This window comes from Mesoplodon mirus, assembly GCF_964341445.2.
Source record: "Mesoplodon mirus genome assembly, chromosome: 6".
In the NCBI taxonomy this organism is placed as follows: domain Eukaryota; kingdom Metazoa; phylum Chordata; class Mammalia; order Artiodactyla; family Ziphiidae; genus Mesoplodon; species Mesoplodon mirus.
Genome location: NC_138982.1, coordinates 74,732,721 through 74,753,114, shown reverse-complemented (window position 1 = coordinate 74,753,114; position 20,394 = coordinate 74,732,721). Strand labels below are relative to the sequence as shown.

The 20,394-nt window shown below is 49.0% G+C and overlaps 1 protein-coding gene and 1 pseudogene across 2 annotated transcripts in view; both read right to left on the bottom strand.

Moving 5' to 3' along the window:
* LOC309806868 (death-inducer obliterator 1-like) overlaps positions 1 to 11,041 on the bottom strand; it is a 73,790-nt gene extending 62,749 nt beyond the window's left edge. The window contains 1 exon segment of the mRNA XM_082625882.1: positions 11,005 to 11,041. The gene's annotated coding sequence lies outside the window, so the exon portion shown is untranslated.
* Positions 11,001 to 19,560, bottom strand: LOC309805983 (transcription factor-like 5 protein; annotated as a pseudogene). The gene is made up of 7 exons: positions 19,191 to 19,560; positions 19,039 to 19,146; positions 15,387 to 15,630; positions 14,524 to 15,208; positions 13,428 to 13,614; positions 12,981 to 13,143; positions 11,001 to 11,251 (listed from the first exon to the last, which is right to left on the bottom strand). The product of its transcript is annotated as a transcription factor-like 5 protein (transcript).
* Between the last annotated feature and the right edge of the window lie 834 nt (positions 19,561 to 20,394).

The following is a 20,394-nucleotide window of genomic DNA, read 5'->3' as shown; positions in this document are numbered from 1 at the left end:
AGGGGAACGAAGATCTCACGTGCCACGTGGCACAGCCAAAAAACTTTCACACACAAAAAAGTAAAAAGACAAAATATATATAAATTTGCTTTTCTTTTTGTCGACTTAATATGTCCCCAGTAGGATAACGATGGACCACTTACTCAAGAAAAGGTATCAGGTGTGGGGGGGGGAAAAAGAGCACTTTTTCTCACACCTAACATAAAAAGTAGTTTCAGGTCATCGAAATACCTACATTTAAAAAGAAAATTATACAACTACTAAATATATAGAATGATATCGATAAAATCTTTGAGAAGATTCTAAGCGTGACATCAACACAGACCGTAATGTGCACAGGCTCGCCCTGGGGATCTTGTTTAAAAGCAGATTCTAATTCAGCAGGCCTAGGTGGGACCCGGAATGCCACCTTTCTAAGGAGGCCCCAGCTGACGTGTGTGCAGCTGATCAGTTGACCCCACTTTGAGCAGCAAAATCACGCAGTATGGTGAAATTTACAATGTTTCCAAAAGAAAATAAAATCAAGATTATATGCGACTTGGTTTTTCGCTTATTGGAAATAAAGACCTTTGGCACCTACATTGTTTTCTGTGTTTCTTGATTTGGGCGGATCCCTTGCAGATAACAGTTTTTGAGCCCTCTTTTATTTAGACATGAAACGTGAGAATGATCTGGCTTTAGTGGGACTTATTTTATAAATAAAATGTGAAGAAAATATAAAACATGTTTTTTTCAAACTCTAAACGTGGCTCCAAGTGGTTCTGGTGTAGCCCTCCAGGGGTAGCCCTCCTTAGCTGAGGACCCTGGCTGTAGGGTCAGGCAGAGCCCGGCGGAGCAGGTCAGGGCGGGAGAAAGGCCCCACCGGGGCTCCCCTGAGCTAAGAACTAAACATGCAGAACAATGAATCAATGAATAAGTAAACAGCATCATGGACCGATGCGAAGGGCTGGCTTTCGAGAACAGGAGGAGCTGCTCTGTGGACAGGCCATCGTGCAGGGGGAGACCCCCAGTGGGTGGCAAAGTCAGTTTAGTGGCTCCGGACTAACGGCCAGAGACCCAAGCACAGCATCCATGTGAGCCTCAAGGAATGTGGGCAAGCGTCGGACATGACACCGCTGTACAAATATATGCATTCGGTGGAACCAGCAGGGCTGGATAGCAAAACCAGATAGAGAATAGAGACCTTACAGGAAATTAAAACTACAGGCAATAATGGACATGAACAGATAGGCACACATTCTTAACAAAAGCTTAGCAAATTGAATCCAACAAGATTTCTTAAAAGGAATAACTCATCGTAACCAAGTGGTGTTTATTCCAGGGATGCAAGTTTTGTTTACATTTGAAAATCAACCAATGTAAATTACGATATTCATAGAGCAAAGTGAAAACCCATATGATTACCTCAAAAATGAAAAAAAAAAAAGTGGCTGGCAAATCTAACATCCATTCCCGATAAAAATTCGGCAAACCAAGCATGGAGGGCAAGTTCCTCAACCTGATAAAGGGCGTACATGAAATTACCACACTTCACATCATACTTAAATGGCAAAAGACGGAATGTTTTCCCTCTCGATGAGGAAAAAGGAAAGATACCCACTGTCGCCACTTCTATTCAGCCTTGTGCTGGAGGGTCTGCTCGGCGTGACAGGGCAAGAGAAAGAAGAGCATGCAGGTGGGAAGACCAGAAGTGGAACTGTCTACTTTCTCCCTAGGCAGCACGATGACCTAGGGAGAAACTCCTACAGCACCTACACAAAAGCCAGTGAGTTCAGCGAGGTCGGAGAACATAACAACATCCTAATACCAGTCATGTTCCTATACAATAGCGGTGGACATGCAGACCCTGCAATTAAAGTACAGTAGCGCCTACCATCACTCAAGCGCACACCGAGGTGTGAGTTTCACAGAATACGTATAGGACATGCATGTTGAATAGCATACGGGGTGCTTTCACTGCCCTAAAAATCCCGTGCTCTGCCTACCCAACCCTCTGCCCCTTTGCCCCCTGGCAGCTACCGATCCTCTTACTGTCTCCATAGTTCTGCCTTTTCCAGAGTGTCATAGAGGTGGCATCATGAGGCCTTTTCTGATTGGCTTCTTTCACTTAGTTAAATGCATTTCAGGTTCCTCTGTGTCTTTTCGTGGTTTGATAGCTGATTTCACTTAGTGCTGAATCACATTCCATTGTCTGTGTGGGACACCGTTTATTTATCCGTCACCTGCTGAAGGACATCTTGGTTGCTTCCAAGTTTTGGCAACTATGAATACAGCTGCTGTAAACATCCCTGTGCAGGCTTTTGTGTGGACATGGGTTTTAGCTCCTTTGGGTAGGTACCAGGGAGTGTGCTCCTGGAGCGTATGGTAAGCGGATGCTTAGTTTTGTAAGAAATAATCAAACCATCTTCCAAAGAGGCTGCGCCATTCTGAATTCCCACTGGCGTGAACGAGAGCTCCTGTCATTCCGCATCCCCAGCCCCATCTGGTGTTGTCAGGGCTGCATGCTTTGGGCAGTCTACGAGGTGTGCTTGACGGCCTTTGGAAGACTCAGTTACTGTGCCGGCTAGGTGGCAACCCCGTGCGGGCCAGGGCGGGGGCGATGTCTCCCGGGACACGGTCTGGGCTCCGCAACCAGTGGTGCTCTTGCTCCAGGATTGCTGGATCTGGAATCAAGGGGTGCGAAGGGGGTGGCCCCTCTCCCTATTACCTCTCCTGATGCCCCGCAGAATCTGTGCTTCCTGTCCTGGGACTCTCGGTTCTAGAGGGCTCAGTCCCGAGGGGAAGAGAGCTTCCTCGCGGGCACGCAGTGAGGCTTCCTGGGGCTGTCGGTGGAGGCTGTGGCCTGGCCACTTGGGACTCTTCAGGCCCAAAGCAGGGGTGGCAGTGCCCGACTGTCCAGCGTGAGGAGCCGGAGAACCCAGGTCCTCTTCGTCCTCCAGGCTGGTGGACTGCCACACCGATGCCCTCGGGCCCGACGGCTGAGGCTCAGACCCGGCAGAAGCAAAGGTTTGGGTCACCCACCAGGCCACGAACTCCCAGCAGCTGCTCGGGGGCCCAGGGAGCGTGGACGGGTTCATGGAGGAGGGTCGTGGAGTGACGGCTGTGACAGCCGCGCCTCGTCCTGCTTCTGATGGAAACGTGCCCACGTGTTTATCCACCGCACGCTTTTGTTTTCTCCTCCTTGCTCGTCCCTGGTCGCGTAGGATGCGACGGGAATGGCCGGCCTTATTCCCATGGTCTGCAGGACCGGGAAGCCCGCCCAGAAGTGACGGGAGGTCCGGTCCCCTCTCCTGGGGGCGGGGACAGTGGCGAGGAGGGCGTCGTGTTGGGTGGGAGGTGAGTTTGTGCCTGTCTTCCTTTGGGAATTTGGCTCAAAGGGCGGCTGTAAGCAAGGCATGCAGGCACGCGGGGGGCCGAGATGATGGGTCCACTCACCCAAATTTGGGTCCACTCACCCACGCACAGTAAGGCCAATCTACTGACACTGGCTTGCAGTGAAAGAAAGTGCAGCTTTTATTGCGGGTGCCAAACAAGAACTTCAGGTCTTTTGAGCATTAGCTGCCCACACCGCTTGTTTGGCACCTGCAAGAAACGCTGAACTTTTTTTCACCGCAACTGGTGGCAGCAAATTGCCTTTACTGTGCGCAGGCAAGTGGACCCAAATAGCGTTCAGTACCATTCAGCCTCATCAATAAACAAACAGCAAGGAAAATAGGAAAGGGGAGCCATAACAGATTAAAAGGTATTTAAGAGCTATGAACCCAATGCAGTCTTTGGATACTGATTTAAGTAAGTCAACAGTAAAAAGACACTTGTGAGCCAATCAGAGAAATCTGGACAGGGATGGAGATTAAGGAAGATGATAATGACGTGATTGTGCTTTTAAACAGCCCTTTTCTTTTTAGAGATACATTTGTGAATCAAAATGATATGACATCTGGAAATGCTTTAAAAGAACTCAGTGACGGTGGGAGGATGGCGATGTATAGGTGAAACAAAGTTATGCCTGAAGCTGAGTTATTGCACACGGGAGTTCATTATTCTAGTCTCTCCGTTTTTGTGCATGTATACATTTCTGTAAGTTTTTGTTTTTAAGCACAGCATTCCTACACAATTAAGTCTAAGTTTATATGTTTTTATTGCGGTAAAATATATATAACATAAAATTTGCCATTTTTTACCATTTGGAAGTGTACAATTCAGTGGCTTAAGTACATTCACAATGTTGTGTAAACATCACCGTTATCTATTTGCAGCACTTTCTCATCTCCCCAAACTCAAACTCTGTCCCTGTGAAACATGTTCCCTCCATCCATCTGCCTCCCCCAGTCTCTGGCCCCCCTCATTCCACTTTTTGATATTATGAATCTGATGACTCTAGGTACTTCATGTAAGTGGAATCATACAGTATTTGTCTTTTTGTGTCTGCCTTTTCCCAGTCAGCATCCTGTTTTGGAGGTCCATCTATAGTGTGAGGCATGTGTCAGAACTTCATTCCTTTTCATGGCTGAATAGTAATCCATTGGCTATACAGACATTCTGCTTATCCATTCGTCTGTTGATTGGATTGTTTCCACCACTTGGATTGTTTCCACCTTTTGGTGACTATGAATAAAGCGGCTACGAACACTGGTATACAAATATCTGTTTCAGTCCCTGCTTTCTATTCTTCTGGGTAATTCCTATTCTTTTGGGTCATATGGTAATTCTGTGTTTCACTTTTTGAGGACCCACCAGCTGCACCATTTTACATTCCCACCAGCAATCCCGAGGGCTGCAATTTCTCCACATCCTCACCAACACTTGTTATTTTCTTTTCTAAGAGCCACAGCCAATGGGTGTGAACTGCTATCTCACATCCATTAACGTGCTTTTGATTTGCATTTCCCTGATCATTAGTGATGTTGAGCATCTTTTCATGTGCTTATTGGCCATGTGCTTATCTTCTGTGGAGAAATGTCTATTCAAGTCCTTTGCCCATTTTTGAATTGTGCTGCCTCTTTGTTGCTGGACTACAATAGGTTTATATTTAATTTGTGTCCAGGAAGGGAAGTATAAGCGCTCTCTCTGCTGCCACTGCGCTGACTTCTGAGTCATCTGGAACGGCTGGAGCACTCCACCTGTCCACACGCTAAGTGGCATCCCAACCAAGGCCATCTGCCATTTGCAACAACTGTCTATGCTCAGAAGCTATATCTGCACATGAATACATTCTAATTTCCTTCCCCAAATTTAAAAGATTTTCAACGGGTCTTAATGCAATGTAAGATGAACCATGGTTTGATATATTGGTGTCTATATTCTGACACCCAAAGCCCAACTATAAAATATTTGCCTATATTGGAGAAGGTAGAATTTACCTTTGAGAATACCTAAATAGAAGTCCGAAGGAAGACAAGAATCATCTCTCAGATGTAAGAAAGTACTTCAAGAGATTTTCTAAACAATCGTCATAAAATGAGGTGGATAGCCCTGGGCACCCGTCTTTATTTTGAATACTTCTGCCAGCAGTGGGGTTAAGGTGTGGCTCAGTCTAGACTCTCACGAGGTCCCTGCGACTCAGTTCATGGGAACTTGGGGTGACCGTGAAAGAGGGAGACAAGTGGACACCTCCCGCCCTTGACTGCCTCAAAGGGAAGCTACTAATTGTTACTCTGCTCTCTCAAGTAGCGTCTATTTCAATGAAACTTAAGTGAAATAGCTGAGTTTGAAGGGATTTTTACAACTCATCAGACACCCTGAGATGACCTCTGGTCAAAGTTGGATATTCACATTAAATTTGTAAATAGGAGAAGGTCAATAATAAAAACTATTTTTCGTAGGAAAAAGAAAGACTGTTCCAATTACATGTCAAGAAATTATACCAGGAAGTCAGGAAGAGGAAGAAAACTGGTGTCATCTGTACAGAGAGACGAGAGACTTAAAGGAAAAGGGTTAATGAAACCAAGAGGGGTGACAAACTTCGGGGCCCAGGTGGGAGGGTGTGCCCCCGACACTCAGCCACGCTGAGAGCCCCACAGAGATGGGACAAGGCCAGTCACGGCGGGAGATGCCACGGGGGCTCTCAGAACCACAGGTCTGACAGACAAGAGAGGACAGGAAAGGCCTGAACCACAATTCGTAACCTCAACCTAATAAACATACAGAATTCGCCAAACAGAGAATGCACATCCTTTCCAAATAAACACAGAATTTTAAAAAATTGACCACATAAGAGGTCACAATGGAAGTCTCAACAAGATTTAAAAAACTGCCATCTTCACTGATCACAATGTGATAAATAAATGGGAGGAATAGATAAAATGCTGTCCTTACAAAGAACAGTCTTATCTGCAAAACGGAAACAGACTCACAGACATAGAGAACAGACTGGTGGTTGTCAAGGGGGTGGGGGTGGGGGATTGATGGAGTGGGAGCTTGGGGTTAGCAGATGCAAACTATTACATATAGGATGGATAAACAAGGTCCTAACCCTATATAGGGTTACAGTTCCCTCTATAGCACAGGGAACTATATTCAGTATCCTGTGATAGACCATAATGGAAAAGAATATGAAAAAGAATGTATGTATGTATATACATATATATATATATATATATATATATATACGTGTGTGTATATATATGTGTATATACATATATATACACCTGAGTCACTTGGCTCTACAGCAGAAATTAACACAACATTGTGAATCAACTATACTTCAATAAAATAAATTTAAAATAAAAAGGACAGAATTCCTACTGCACAGGAAAGGGAGAAGCAATAGTACGGCTGCACCTGGTAACTGGGGCTGGTGCGCAAGGACAAGTGGGTGCGGGGCGGCCCCCAGCCCCTCTTCAGGTGGAGGAGGGAAGACAAAGCAGGGGGGCAGCGCCACCGTCCTGCCCAATGACTCTGATGGTGACACGACAGAGGAGAGGGGAGCACTGCCCCAGAGAGTGAGAGACTGCCCCACAGCCCCAGAGCCTGGCTAGGGTTCAAGGTCATGAACCCAAAATGTCACCTCACAACAACTGTGTCACCAGTGATCCTGGATTGGGGCTGGACGGGGGAAAATGGTGTAGAGGATGTTATTGGGACACGAGGCAAAATTTGAATTACATAAGAGTATTACAGCAATGTGAAGTGTCCCGATTTGGGCCATTGTATTCTGGTTATGTAAGATAATGTAATATTCTTGAAAATCACACACTGAAGTGTTTGGGTATCAAGGGGCATGGTGCCCACAGTTTACCATCAAATGGTTGAGACTGCGAGAGACAGAACAAATGGGGCAAAATGTGAACAACTGGGGGTTCTGGGTAAAGCTGGGTGGGCACACAAGGAGCTCTTAGCACTCATCTTGGAATTTTCCTGCAAGTTTAAAATTCTATAAAAATTTTAATTACCATAAATAAATACAACGAATCATCTAAATCCTGGGTTCTACAGGCACCTGTCTGGCCCAATCTCTTCACAATCTCAGTGCCGTAGTAGAAACTGTGGGGTAGGAAGGACTGCTATAGCTTAGAGACAGAAAAACGTCACTGAAGGCAACACAGGAGCATGGCTGGGTGCTGGTTTGGAAAAACACGCAGCCATAAAAGTCACCTTTAGAACATCTGGGGGACATGGGAATACGGACTGGGTAGTAGATGGTACGAGACAATGACTATCGACCTTGTGAGGTGTGAAAACGGCACTGGCGTTACGTGGGCGACGCAGGCGTAAATATTTAGAGGTGACGGGTCATGGCATCTGTCATTGTCTTTGAAACTGTGCTGTGCGCGTGCACGTGTGTGTTAAACATGGTAAATGTTGACGGCTCAGACTAGGTGAGGGGAGGGCAGGTGTTCAGTGAACTCTGTGCTCATTAGAAAAATAAAACAAAGCGAACCACCTGCTAGCAGACTCGTTTACTCATTCTCAACTTCTCCACCTGACGCCTCCTGGGCACTGAAATCCTAGCCCGTCGGACACAGAACGTGGATTCCGCCCCACCCCATCCTGCTCGTCCACACGTCTTCCCATCTCAGGAAACGGCGCCACCCGCCCCCCTGCTCCAGCCACACGCCCCTCCGTGATCCCCACTTCCTCTGCCCAGCAGCCCTACATCCAGCACCGCGGGCCCTGGCCAGTCTCAGCAGAGCGGCTGCGGCCTCTGACCAGGCTCTGTCTCTCCACTCCTGCCCACCCCCAACCTCTCCTCCTGGAGTCCCGTCTCCCTTTTGCACAGCAGGGAGAGCCATCTTTGCAGCCTGTCAACCAGACCCCACACCGGGATGGAGGTGGTCCATTCACCCTCGACCTCTTAGCCGCTTCCCTCCAGCCCACGGGGTCTCTGTCTTATTCAAGGTGCCCCCAGTGTCTGGGACACAAGCCTGGGTAGAGTCGGAACAGACCTGTGGGATGACATGTGTACTGAAATAATTTAGGAAAATCACGGAAGACTTTTGTGTATCACATCTTTCAAAATGTTCATGCAAGGAAGAGGGGGAAAGTCACTAAGGAAACAGGAAGGACACAAGGGTTTAAGCTACCTACATTCTAATTCCCCCCCAAATTGCTACTGACGTCACTTCAGCCTGTTTCCTGATGGGTCTTGTAATCCGACCCAGAAACAATCTACAACTTCAATGTAACTAAATTTCACAAATATTCAGGAAGCCTAAGACACATAAAAATTAATGGCCGGAAGTTTTTAACCCATTTAATCTTTGAGTAGAGATAGTGACAGTTAAGTTTTTTTATTGCTGTAAACACCTTCAGCATATTTGAAGGAATCATATAAATAAGAGTTTACCACTATTACGTACACACAGCCAACCATTAAATCATTGTTTTAAAAAGAAAAGCTTTATTTTTTTACAATAAACCAAGTCTATCGCTAAAAATTAATGTTAAAGAGTAACCACACTATAAATAACCAGAAATGATCCAATCAGCACAAACTGCACACAGGGATCGCTTTCAAAGGCAACTAAATATACAAGGAAAATAAGGAACTTGACGAACTTACGAAATACACAAGATGGAAATGCCCATAGGCACAGAAAAGGGAAACGGAGAAGACAAACTCTTAGCACTCAGCCCCAGGGGCCTCACTCCAGGCGGCCTGGGGCGCTCGGCCGGCCGCTGCCCCAGGATCTAGATACGGAAGGCTCTTTTGCAAAAGGTTCCACGTTTACAGTGCCAGCCTCAGCTCGGTTCTCTAACCAGGCCCGTGCTGCGGTCAATGGCAGCGACTACACGACAGCCAGGACCAGCAGCAAAACCCGGACGCTCTTCACTAAGGCCTCATCTACAGCGGCCAGCCCCACTTCAGTGGCCCACTAAGCCCAGTTGCGCTCCCTGGAAAGTTTCCTGTTTACTTCTCCTGGGCCAGGAGCAAGGACCAGGTCCAAGTCTCTAGACCAAGGATGGACCCAAACCCCCTGAAACTGGACGCAAAATTGTGTGTGCGTTTCTTCTGGGCAGGACATTCTTTCACTCACCTGCCCTCCAGGTGCCAAGAAAGTCACAGAAGCTAGGATTCACAGCTTTGATCCTCCAGGGGTCCCGGTTCATAAAGGACCACAGGCTACCAGCCGGTTAATATCCCCAAACCTGGTCTTTTTAGGGATGATTTACATCACAACTGGAGTCTTAGACCATCTTTAACTTTTACGTATTACCTTCAGATAATACGGCCCTTGTTTCTATTTCCCCACCTGTACGCTCAGAACTTTAGAGCAACTTTCTAAGGTAACAACAACAGCAGGAATTCACTAGATGCTCTGTAACTGCAGGCACTGGGCCAGACACTACATTTCAGCTCCTTTACTTCCTGTGTCCCATCTACGCACTAGGTAATATACCTATCTTACAGACGAGAGACTCAGGTGGAGAGGTAAAGAATGTGTAGGAAGTTGTTAAACTAGAGAAGAGCAGAGCAAGAATTTAAACTTTTACCGTCAACACGTAGTACATATAAGGCTTTTCTTCAGACGGTAGGTGCTCAGCAAGTGTTTATTAAATAAATATAAACCATGCCCATTATGATTCACGGTGAGTTCAGTGATGCCCATCACTTGGCGTGTATGTGCGGACACACCCTTAGGAAAGGGATCTAGATGCCTAGCTTTAATATATCCCTTTAAAGAAATAAATTTCCACCGCTCCACACTGTAGGTTCAGAGATGAATATTTGTCTTGCTCAATGCTCTATTTCCTGAGCCTAAAACAGAAACCGGTACAAAGTACTCAATAAATGACTAAGTTAATTAACTCTATGTTAGGGAATCATCCCGTACCCAGCTATAACAGAAAAAGTAACCACCTGTTGCTTCTACACAGAACAGCACAAATAAAATCCACAGATAAAACAACTTATATAAGCTGTAACTTCCTCCTTCTTCAATATCCTTAAAAGAACCAAGCAAAACGGAGTAACCCAGTGTGCAGGCGGACTCCCTCCCAGGAAGGGGGCCCCGGCCAGCACCTGGGAACTTAGATTTCGGGGGGGTTCCCACCACCATTGGTCACTGGCTTATGCTAAACACCAGCTTTCCTTCTGGGCGTCTGGGATTTGGCCGCGTGCCACCTAGGGAATACCCCCCACAACCAGCCCCCAGTAGGATCCATGGCCCCGAGTCTCTAAGGAGCTTTGCTGTCCGGGAACATGTCACCAGTGCTGGGGGGTGACAGGCATCCTGAGTGGCTCCACTGAGAGGTGTTCTGGGGAGCTGGCGCCTGGGGCCCCTAGACCTCTCCCCATGCGCCTCTGCTGACTTTGCTGGGTTCTTTGCCCAAAATAAATCAAAGCCATGAGTCCTCTTAACGAATCTTCAAACCTGGGGGTGGTCTTGGCTACCCCCATCCACCTAGCAAAGCAAGGTGACCACTGACTCTTGCCAGCTTTCCCTCCCTTGAACACAGAAGTGCCTGCACCATTGTTTTCTACAAAAAGGTGCCTGTTACCAGCACTGACTCTCATCAGCTTGGCGTCTAGGACAACTGTATACCACCGACAGCACGCATTACCTTCTATCTCTTTCCATGCGGTTGTGCCTCTCCCTCCACTGGGACCTGCCCCGCGGGGGCCCGCTCTGCCTCTGCTCCCCGAGGGCGGCCTGGGGCGACTCCACCGACGGCCAAGCACCCTGCGCTGCTGTGGAGCCTTCACCCACATTCCGGAGCTCTCCAAGGGTTCTTCGTTCTATGTTTGTGTCCAACTGATGTATCCTACTCCGACTCCTCTTATTTCTTGCTTGTTTACATAGCGCTTCTTCTTTGCAAAAGAAGGAAAAAGTGGTATTTTAATTGTTCGGTTCTTCTAAACTTACCCTCGTGAATGCTGAATATATCTTTTGGTATTTTCGATCCAAGATATAAACATGAATGGGTAAGGAGCACACAGAACCAAACAAGAAGCGCTCCAAAATTCCATAGAAACATCCGGCACAAGGCTCTAGGTTTCAAACTATACAACTGAACATAAACTAAATTAAAACACCCCAGAGGGCTTTCCTGGTGGCGCAGTGGCTGAGAGTCCGCCTGCTGATGCAGGGGACACGGGTTCATGCCGCGGTCCGGGAAGATCCCACGTGCCGTGGAGCGGCCGGGCACTTGAGCCATGGCCAATGAGCCTGCGAGTCCGGAGCCTGTGTGCCGCAACGGGAGAGGCCACAACAGTGAGAGGCCCACGTACCGCAAAAAAAAAAAACACCCCAGGTATTATGTAATCAATACAGCTTATACAGCAATACAATCAAAAGTCCCCCTTTTAAATCAAGAGCCATTTTAACTGTCATCTATGAATAAAAAAAACAAGAAGTTGTTTGATTTTTCTGATACTCAGAATGGGAAAAAAAAAAACAAACCTAGAAATATTTTCTCCAAAAGATTTTCTTGAGATGCAATTATTCTAAGATGACAACTGATATTCTAACTGCAATGCTCAGAAGAGGACTGAACCTAAGTGGTTTAGGATTAAACACGCCCTCACCTTACAAGTGAGATTCCCCCCACAAAAGGAGTAATCACGTCATAGCTTTGACCTGTGCTACAGAAATATGTCAAATTTCCATCACAGTACAGCAGGCGTCTAATAAGTACCTGTGGTGATGTGCATTCCCGAGGTACCGTACAAAGCCAAACCCTCTACGGTGAAAGAATCACTTAACACACATTTCAGAATGGTGATAGCTTTTCAAAAGACATAGAGAGGAATTCACAAGTATTGGTAATATTTTGGTTCCTCAGCTGAGTAGTCAGTACAGGGACTACTTTAATTTTAACCTTTATACCTTACAAATGCTCACATATACTTTCACGAGCAATGTCGTAAGAACAATGGAAAATTAATCACTGGCGTGGGAGAAAGAAGGAGAGCTCCATCCCTACCCTGTCTTTATCAGCTCTTGAAAAGCTGAGTGTAAGCTGTGTTATTGTTGGATAACTCGAAAAAGAATGTTTTCCGGGAAAAACGGATTGAGGGTTAACATCAGGGGTAAGCAAAGTTTGCCTTCAGAAGTTTCTTTCTTTCTAAGACTTTCTGTATCACCTTATGGCCTCTTGCTCCCAACTCAATCCTTTGCCCATCTGCAGATGGTCCCCTAAAGCTCTGAGCGGATTTCAGACTCCTGCCTCACTCATGAAGTATGAAATAAGAGAGAAAAAAAAAAAAAAACCCTAAATTTGCAGTCAGTATCGAAAATGTACCTAAGTCTATCATGTTTCTGTTTAAGGAGGTTACTGTTAAGAAAAAGCAGCCCCTAAACTCAACGTTTCCAGGCCAAGGATAAAAGTGATGTTCAAAATTCGCAAGGATGTTCCAAGTGAGGTGACTGGGCAGAGGGACAGAAGGATTCCTAAGATGCAAGCAGGCTTCCCAGATCCTTTCATTGGTTTATAAACCACCGCTCTCCCCTCCCACACCCGTGGCCAAAAAAAAAGGGGGGGACAGAGACATCAGGCAGGAGGAGAAAGCACCTGCCAGCTTCTGTTTTATCGCTTACCTCCTACTTTAATCCGAACCTGCTCAGGCAAAGCTTTGTTTCTACTACCCAAAGTCTGTTTAGTGGATTCAATTTACTTCTGATAACAGAAAGAAAATGCTCTCGGCAATCCAATATCCTGATGCTTGGTAGCTTCAAGTACACAACGTGAGTTACTAGAACTCTGGAAAACAATGAAGCAACAGCAACGTTATCAACAGGTGACAATCTCCTCTCTACGCACAAATAAAAGGCACTTAAATAGAAGTAACGTCAAAGTTATTCACATGAACTTGAAGAACTTTAGGTGCACGACGGATTTTTAAATATCCCCGAACCACATAAATACTCTCGATTTTAACAAGTTATCGAGCTCAATGAAAGAAAGAAACATCCTTGGGACCTAACTAAAATACAATTTCTCCATTTAACACAAAAGAGCAAAGCTTCGCAAATCTTTCTCCCTACCTGTGTTTGTGAAAGATTAGAATTTCCACTAGTAGAGCAACTCTTTGCAGTAAACAGAGGGCCTGTAGATTGAAGAGCAGTAGCTGCAGCAGCGGTTTTGTTGTTCACTAATCTTCTACAGTTCTTTTGTGGCTGATGAAGTGGAACATTCATTAATTCGGAGGGATGGCGAGTAAGAGTTACCAAACTGCCAAGACAAGAGAAACCCAGAAGCACATGAAGAGTATGTGGCAGGTAAGTTTCCTGAAACACCACAATCACTAACACTTGATTTTCTGGATAGGAACTCGAAGCTGTTACCATGAATGCCCCCCATCACGGAAATCTCTACAAAACAATTATCAGCTAGTGTTGTAGGGGACAAGTTCAAACTTTCTTCCTCACATTGGAAGGTGTGGCTGTGTGTCATCTTTTAGTTACACCTCCCTTCCCATTACACTTCTGACACCCATCTCTGCTTTTTTTTGGCCATCCTCCAAAATCTGACGACTATGGGCAAAATGGGGAAAACTACAGGGTGGGGACACACAGAAAGCTGAGGAGACACCCTAGCAGACAGGCTACTCCTCTCCGATAGTTGTTGCTGCGAGATCACTTATGGGCTGGCAGTCTGGCTCAAGGATGAAGCTGCATTTTACACTCAAAGCCTCACAACATGACGTCTGTCCTCCCAGGGGATGCATCTGTGCAAGATCAGGTCAGCCTCAACCTGAGTCAACAGACCGGGAAGCAGAGGTCTCTCCTGACATTTAGGTGGGCGATTTGGGGACAAAACCTTTCTTCCTCAGGAACATGTGTGCACTCACCTCAACTCCTCTCTCTTCCACATGCACACGCAGAGCGCACGCCGCAAAGGTAATGCTGCAGGCTGTGCACTTGATATCTGCTTGCTGTGCCTGCACAGAGCACACAAACTTTCAGCTCAGCCTCCAGACCCACTGAGGTCTGCTCCCTGTTAAGATGCAAGCTGCAGTGACGCCGCTGGCCTCTGCAGAAAACCCTGGTCTACATCCAGACCGAGGCTGGTGCTTCTCTGCACAGGACCCTGGTCTACACCCTGATCCAGCCGGGCTCGCTCCCTGGGGGATGCACCCACTGGTTGAGCGCCATGCCAGGCTCGGGGGGATCCGCACCGCGCGGGGCTGGCGGGGGCTCGGCTGCTATGCTGTTGAAGCCGTCCTCCAGGCGGACGCGCACCGCCGACTTGGCCCGCACCTCGGTCGCGCCCTCCACGTTCTCCTTGCCGGCGCCGTCGGGCGCCTTGGGCCGGGGTGCGCCGGCGCCCGGCCCGTCGGCGCCCGGCGTCTTCTCGGCGGCGCGGGGCGCGCCCGCCTCGCTCAGCAGCATCATGCGCAGCTCCTGGAAGTCGATGTGGCCCAGGCACTGGTTGGCGCCCGCGAAGCCACCATCGGCCAGCGCAGGCGGCACAGCACCGGGTACACGGGCGGCGCGACCCCGCCGCCGCGCCCACGGCCGCAGCGAAGCCCCCCGCCGCTGCGCCCGGCGCCGCCGCCGCCAGGAAGCAAGAGTTGACGCGCGTCTCAGGCTCGCCGGCGGCCGCCGCCGCCTCCATGTGCGAGTAGAGGATGTGCTGCAGCTGCATGTACTCGATCTCCGTCATCTCCACAAGGCTCAGGTCGCTGGTCCAGAAACTCAGCCCCGCCTCGCCGAGCGCCGCGTCCGCGCCCTCGGGGCCCGCCGGCCCGCCCGCCTGCGGCGCCTCCTGCTGCCCGGGGCCCGACAGGCCTGCGCCAAAGGCGTGTGGCGCGCGGGCGGGCCGGCTGGGTCAGGCCGGGCCGGCTGGGTCAGGCCGGGCCAGGCCGGGCGGCCGGGTACGCAGACACCGACGGCCGAGGCGGGCCTGCGCCGCCCGCCCGCAATGGCGGACCCTCCCCGGCCCCACCTCGCCCCGCCCCGCCCCGCCCCGCCCGGAGGCCCCACCCCGCCCGGAGGCCCCACCCCGAGGGCGGCCCACACCCACCGCCCGCCCCGCCCCCGCCGCGGCGCCCCGTCCCGAGCTGCGCGCACGTGTAGGGGGCGCGGCGTTCTGCTGGCGGGGGCGCGGCGCGCGGGTCCAGGCCGTCCAAGTCCAGTGCCTGAGGGGCCAGACCACCCGGGTCGAGTGTCCGCAGGGCCGGGCCGCCCGGATCCCAATGTCCAAGGGGCCAGACGCCCGAGTCCAGTGTCCGAGGGTCAGACACACCTGGGTCGAGTGTCCGCGGGGCCGCCCGGGGCCTGGCCGGGTATCAGGGCGCACGCAAGAGACACCTCTCTAGGTAACGCTTCACCACCAGTCCACGTATCCACGGGGTGCCCTGCGGTCCCCCCCTTCTCGGGACACGAGGCCTGCAGTAAGCCCGAACAGTAGACAGCTGAGACAGCGGCCCCAAATACAGGTGTGACAAGGCAGGCTGTACGGAGGTGAAAACTCAGGCAGGTAAATCAATACACGTGGTGCACGGTTCCTCCTAGAACCGGCAGGGCTCGTGTAATCAATGCACTGGACAAACACTGGCCACTGATGAGCTGGAATGCACGTGCCATGTGGGTTCATCCTTTTAAAGTGCGCTCTTCAGTGGTAGTGTGTTCACATGCCATCACCACAACCAGTTTTCGAACATTTTCATCACCCCAAAGAATCCCATACCCATTAGCACTCCCTAAACACTAACCTTCTTTTTGTCCCTATGGGTTTGCCAACCCTGGGTACGTCCTATAAATGGTAGCATAGAAGAGGTGGTCTGTAGAAGAATTATTTTTGCAGGCTCAAAATGATGACTGTACCCACCTCTCACCCTTACCCCCATCTCAACCACTGGCTGTTTTCTGTATGGGAACCACGTGCTTTAAAGAAAGGCCTGTGATTTAGGCACAGTTTTCTTCCATCAGGCTCTGAATCGCTCATTCTGTCAGAGCTCAGACATCTATGGAGTGCTATTCATTTCTTCTGCAGTATCTTTTCTTTGAACAATGTAAGATCATCCTGCACTTCCCTGGAGGACCAGTGGTTAAGACTCCGTGCTTCCGCTGCAGGGGGTGCAGGTTCAATCCCTGGTAGGGGAACGAAGATCTCACGTGCCACGTGGCACAGCCAAAAAACTTTCACACACAAAAAAGTAAAAAGACAAAATATATATAAATTTGCTTTTCTTTTTGTCGACTTAATATGTCCCCAGTAGGATAACGATGGACCACTTACTCAAGAAAAGGTATCAGGTGTGGGGGGGGGAAAAAGAGCACTTTTTCTCACACCTAACATAAAAAGTAGTTTCAGGTCATCGAAATACCTACATTTAAAAAGAAAATTATACAACTACTAAATATATAGAATGATATCGATAAAATCTTTGAGAAGATTCTAAGCGTGACATCAACACAGACCGTAATGTGCACAGGCTCGCCCTGGGGATCTTGTTTAAAAGCAGATTCTAATTCAGCAGGCCTAGGTGGGACCCGGAATGCCACCTTTCTAAGGAGGCCCCAGCTGACGTGTGTGCAGCTGATCAGTTGACCCCACTTTGAGCAGCAAAATCACGCAGTATGGTGAAATTTACAATGTTTCCAAAAGAAAATAAAATCAAGATTATATGCGACTTGGTTTTTCGCTTATTGGAAATAAAGACCTTTGGCACCTACATTGTTTTCTGTGTTTCTTGATTTGGGCGGATCCCTTGCAGATAACAGTTTTTGAGCCCTCTTTTATTTAGACATGAAACGTGAGAATGATCTGGCTTTAGTGGGACTTATTTTATAAATAAAATGTGAAGAAAATATAAAACATGTTTTTTTCAAACTCTAAACGTGGCTCCAAGTGGTTCTGGTGTAGCCCTCCAGGGGTAGCCCTCCTTAGCTGAGGACCCTGGCTGTAGGGTCAGGCAGAGCCCGGCGGAGCAGGTCAGGGCGGGAGAAAGGCCCCACCGGGGCTCCCCTGAGCTAAGAACTAAACATGCAGAACAATGAATCAATGAATAAGTAAACAGCATCATGGACCGATGCGAAGGGCTGGCTTTCGAGAACAGGAGGAGCTGCTCTGTGGACAGGCCATCGTGCAGGGGGAGACCCCCAGTGGGTGGCAAAGTCAGTTTAGTGGCTCCGGACTAACGGCCAGAGACCCAAGCACAGCATCCATGTGAGCCTCAAGGAATGTGGGCAAGCGTCGGACATGACACCGCTGTACAAATATATGCATTCGGTGGAACCAGCAGGGCTGGATAGCAAAACCAGATAGAGAATAGAGACCTTACAGGAAATTAAAACTACAGGCAATAATGGACATGAACAGATAGGCACACATTCTTAACAAAAGCTTAGCAAATTGAATCCAACAAGATTTCTTAAAAGGAATAACTCATCGTAACCAAGTGGTGTTTATTCCAGGGATGCAAGTTTTGTTTACATTTGAAAATCAACCAATGTAAATTACGATATTCATAGAGCAAAGTGAAAACCCATATGATTACCTCAAAAATGAAAAAAAAAAAAGTGGCTGGCAAATCTAACATCCATTCCCGATAAAAATTCGGCAAACCAAGCATGGAGGGCAAGTTCCTCAACCTGATAAAGGGCGTACATGAAATTACCACACTTCACATCATACTTAAATGGCAAAAGACGGAATGTTTTCCCTCTCGATGAGGAAAAAGGAAAGATACCCACTGTCGCCACTTCTATTCAGCCTTGTGCTGGAGGGTCTGCTCGGCGTGACAGGGCAAGAGAAAGAAGAGCATGCAGGTGGGAAGACCAGAAGTGGAACTGTCTACTTTCTCCCTAGGCAGCACGATGACCTAGGGAGAAACTCCTACAGCACCTACACAAAAGCCAGTGAGTTCAGCGAGGTCGGAGAACATAACAACATCCTAATACCAGTCATGTTCCTATACAATAGCGGTGGACATGCAGACCCTGCAATTAAAGTACAGTAGCGCCTACCATCACTCAAGCGCACACCGAGGTGTGAGTTTCACAGAATACGTATAGGACATGCATGTTGAATAGCATACGGGGTGCTTTCACTGCCCTAAAAATCCCGTGCTCTGCCTACCCAACCCTCTGCCCCTTTGCCCCCTGGCAGCTACCGATCCTCTTACTGTCTCCATAGTTCTGCCTTTTCCAGAGTGTCATAGAGGTGGCATCATGAGGCCTTTTCTGATTGGCTTCTTTCACTTAGTTAAATGCATTTCAGGTTCCTCTGTGTCTTTTCGTGGTTTGATAGCTGATTTCACTTAGTGCTGAATCACATTCCATTGTCTGTGTGGGACACCGTTTATTTATCCGTCACCTGCTGAAGGACATCTTGGTTGCTTCCAAGTTTTGGCAACTATGAATACAGCTGCTGTAAACATCCCTGTGCAGGCTTTTGTGTGGACATGGGTTTTAGCTCCTTTGGGTAGGTACCAGGGAGTGTGCTCCTGGAGCGTATGGTAAGCGGATGCTTAGTTTTGTAAGAAATAATCAAACCATCTTCCAAAGAGGCTGCGCCATTCTGAATTCCCACTGGCGTGAACGAGAGCTCCTGTCATTCCGCATCCCCAGCCCCATCTGGTGTTGTCAGGGCTGCATGCTTTGGGCAGTCTACGAGGTGTGCTTGACGGCCTTTGGAAGACTCAGTTACTGTGCCGGCTAGGTGGCAACCCCGTGCGGGCCAGGGCGGGGGCGATGTCTCCCGGGACACGGTCTGGGCTCCGCAACCAGTGGTGCTCTTGCTCCAGGATTGCTGGATCTGGAATCAAGGGGTGCGAAGGGGGTGGCCCCTCTCCCTATTACCTCTCCTGATGCCCCGCAGAATCTGTGCTTCCTGTCCTGGGACTCTCGGTTCTAGAGGGCTCAGTCCCGAGGGGAAGAGAGCTTCCTCGCGGGCACGCAGTGAGGCTTCCTGGGGCTGTCGGTGGAGGCTGTGGCCTGGCCACTTGGGACTCTTCAGGCCCAAAGCAGGGGTGGCAGTGCCCGACTGTCCAGCGTGAGGAGCCGGAGAACCCAGGTCCTCTTCGTCCTCCAGGCTGGTGGACTGCCACACCGATGCCCTCGGGCCCGACGGCTGAGGCTCAGACCCGGCAGAAGCAAAGGTTTGGGTCACCCACCAGGCCACGAACTCCCAGCAGCTGCTCGGGGGCCCAGGGAGCGTGGACGGGTTCATGGAGGAGGGTCGTGGAGTGACGGCTGTGACAGCCGCGCCTCGTCCTGCTTCTGATGGAAACGTGCCCACGTGTTTATCCACCGCACGCTTTTGTTTTCTCCTCCTTGCTCGTCCCTGGTCGCGTAGGATGCGACGGGAATGGCCGGCCTTATTCCCATGGTCTGCAGGACCGGGAAGCCCGCCCAGAAGTGACGGGAGGTCCGGTCCCCTCTCCTGGGGGCGGGGACAGTGGCGAGGAGGGCGTCGTGTTGGGTGGGAGGTGAGTTTGTGCCTGTCTTCCTTTGGGAATTTGGCTCAAAGGGCGGCTGTAAGCAAGGCATGCAGGCACGCGGGGGGCCGAGATGATGGGTCCACTCACCCAAATTTGGGTCCACTCACCCACGCACAGTAAGGCCAATCTACTGACACTGGCTTGCAGTGAAAGAAAGTGCAGCTTTTATTGCGGGTGCCAAACAAGAACTTCAGGTCTTTTGAGCATTAGCTGCCCACACCGCTTGTTTGGCACCTGCAAGAAACGCTGAACTTTTTTTCACCGCAACTGGTGGCAGCAAATTGCCTTTACTGTGCGCAGGCAAGTGGACCCAAATAGCGTTCAGTACCATTCAGCCTCATCAATAAACAAACAGCAAGGAAAATAGGAAAGGGGAGCCATAACAGATTAAAAGGTATTTAAGAGCTATGAACCCAATGCAGTCTTTGGATACTGATTTAAGTAAGTCAACAGTAAAAAGACACTTGTGAGCCAATCAGAGAAATCTGGACAGGGATGGAGATTAAGGAAGATGATAATGACGTGATTGTGCTTTTAAACAGCCCTTTTCTTTTTAGAGATAC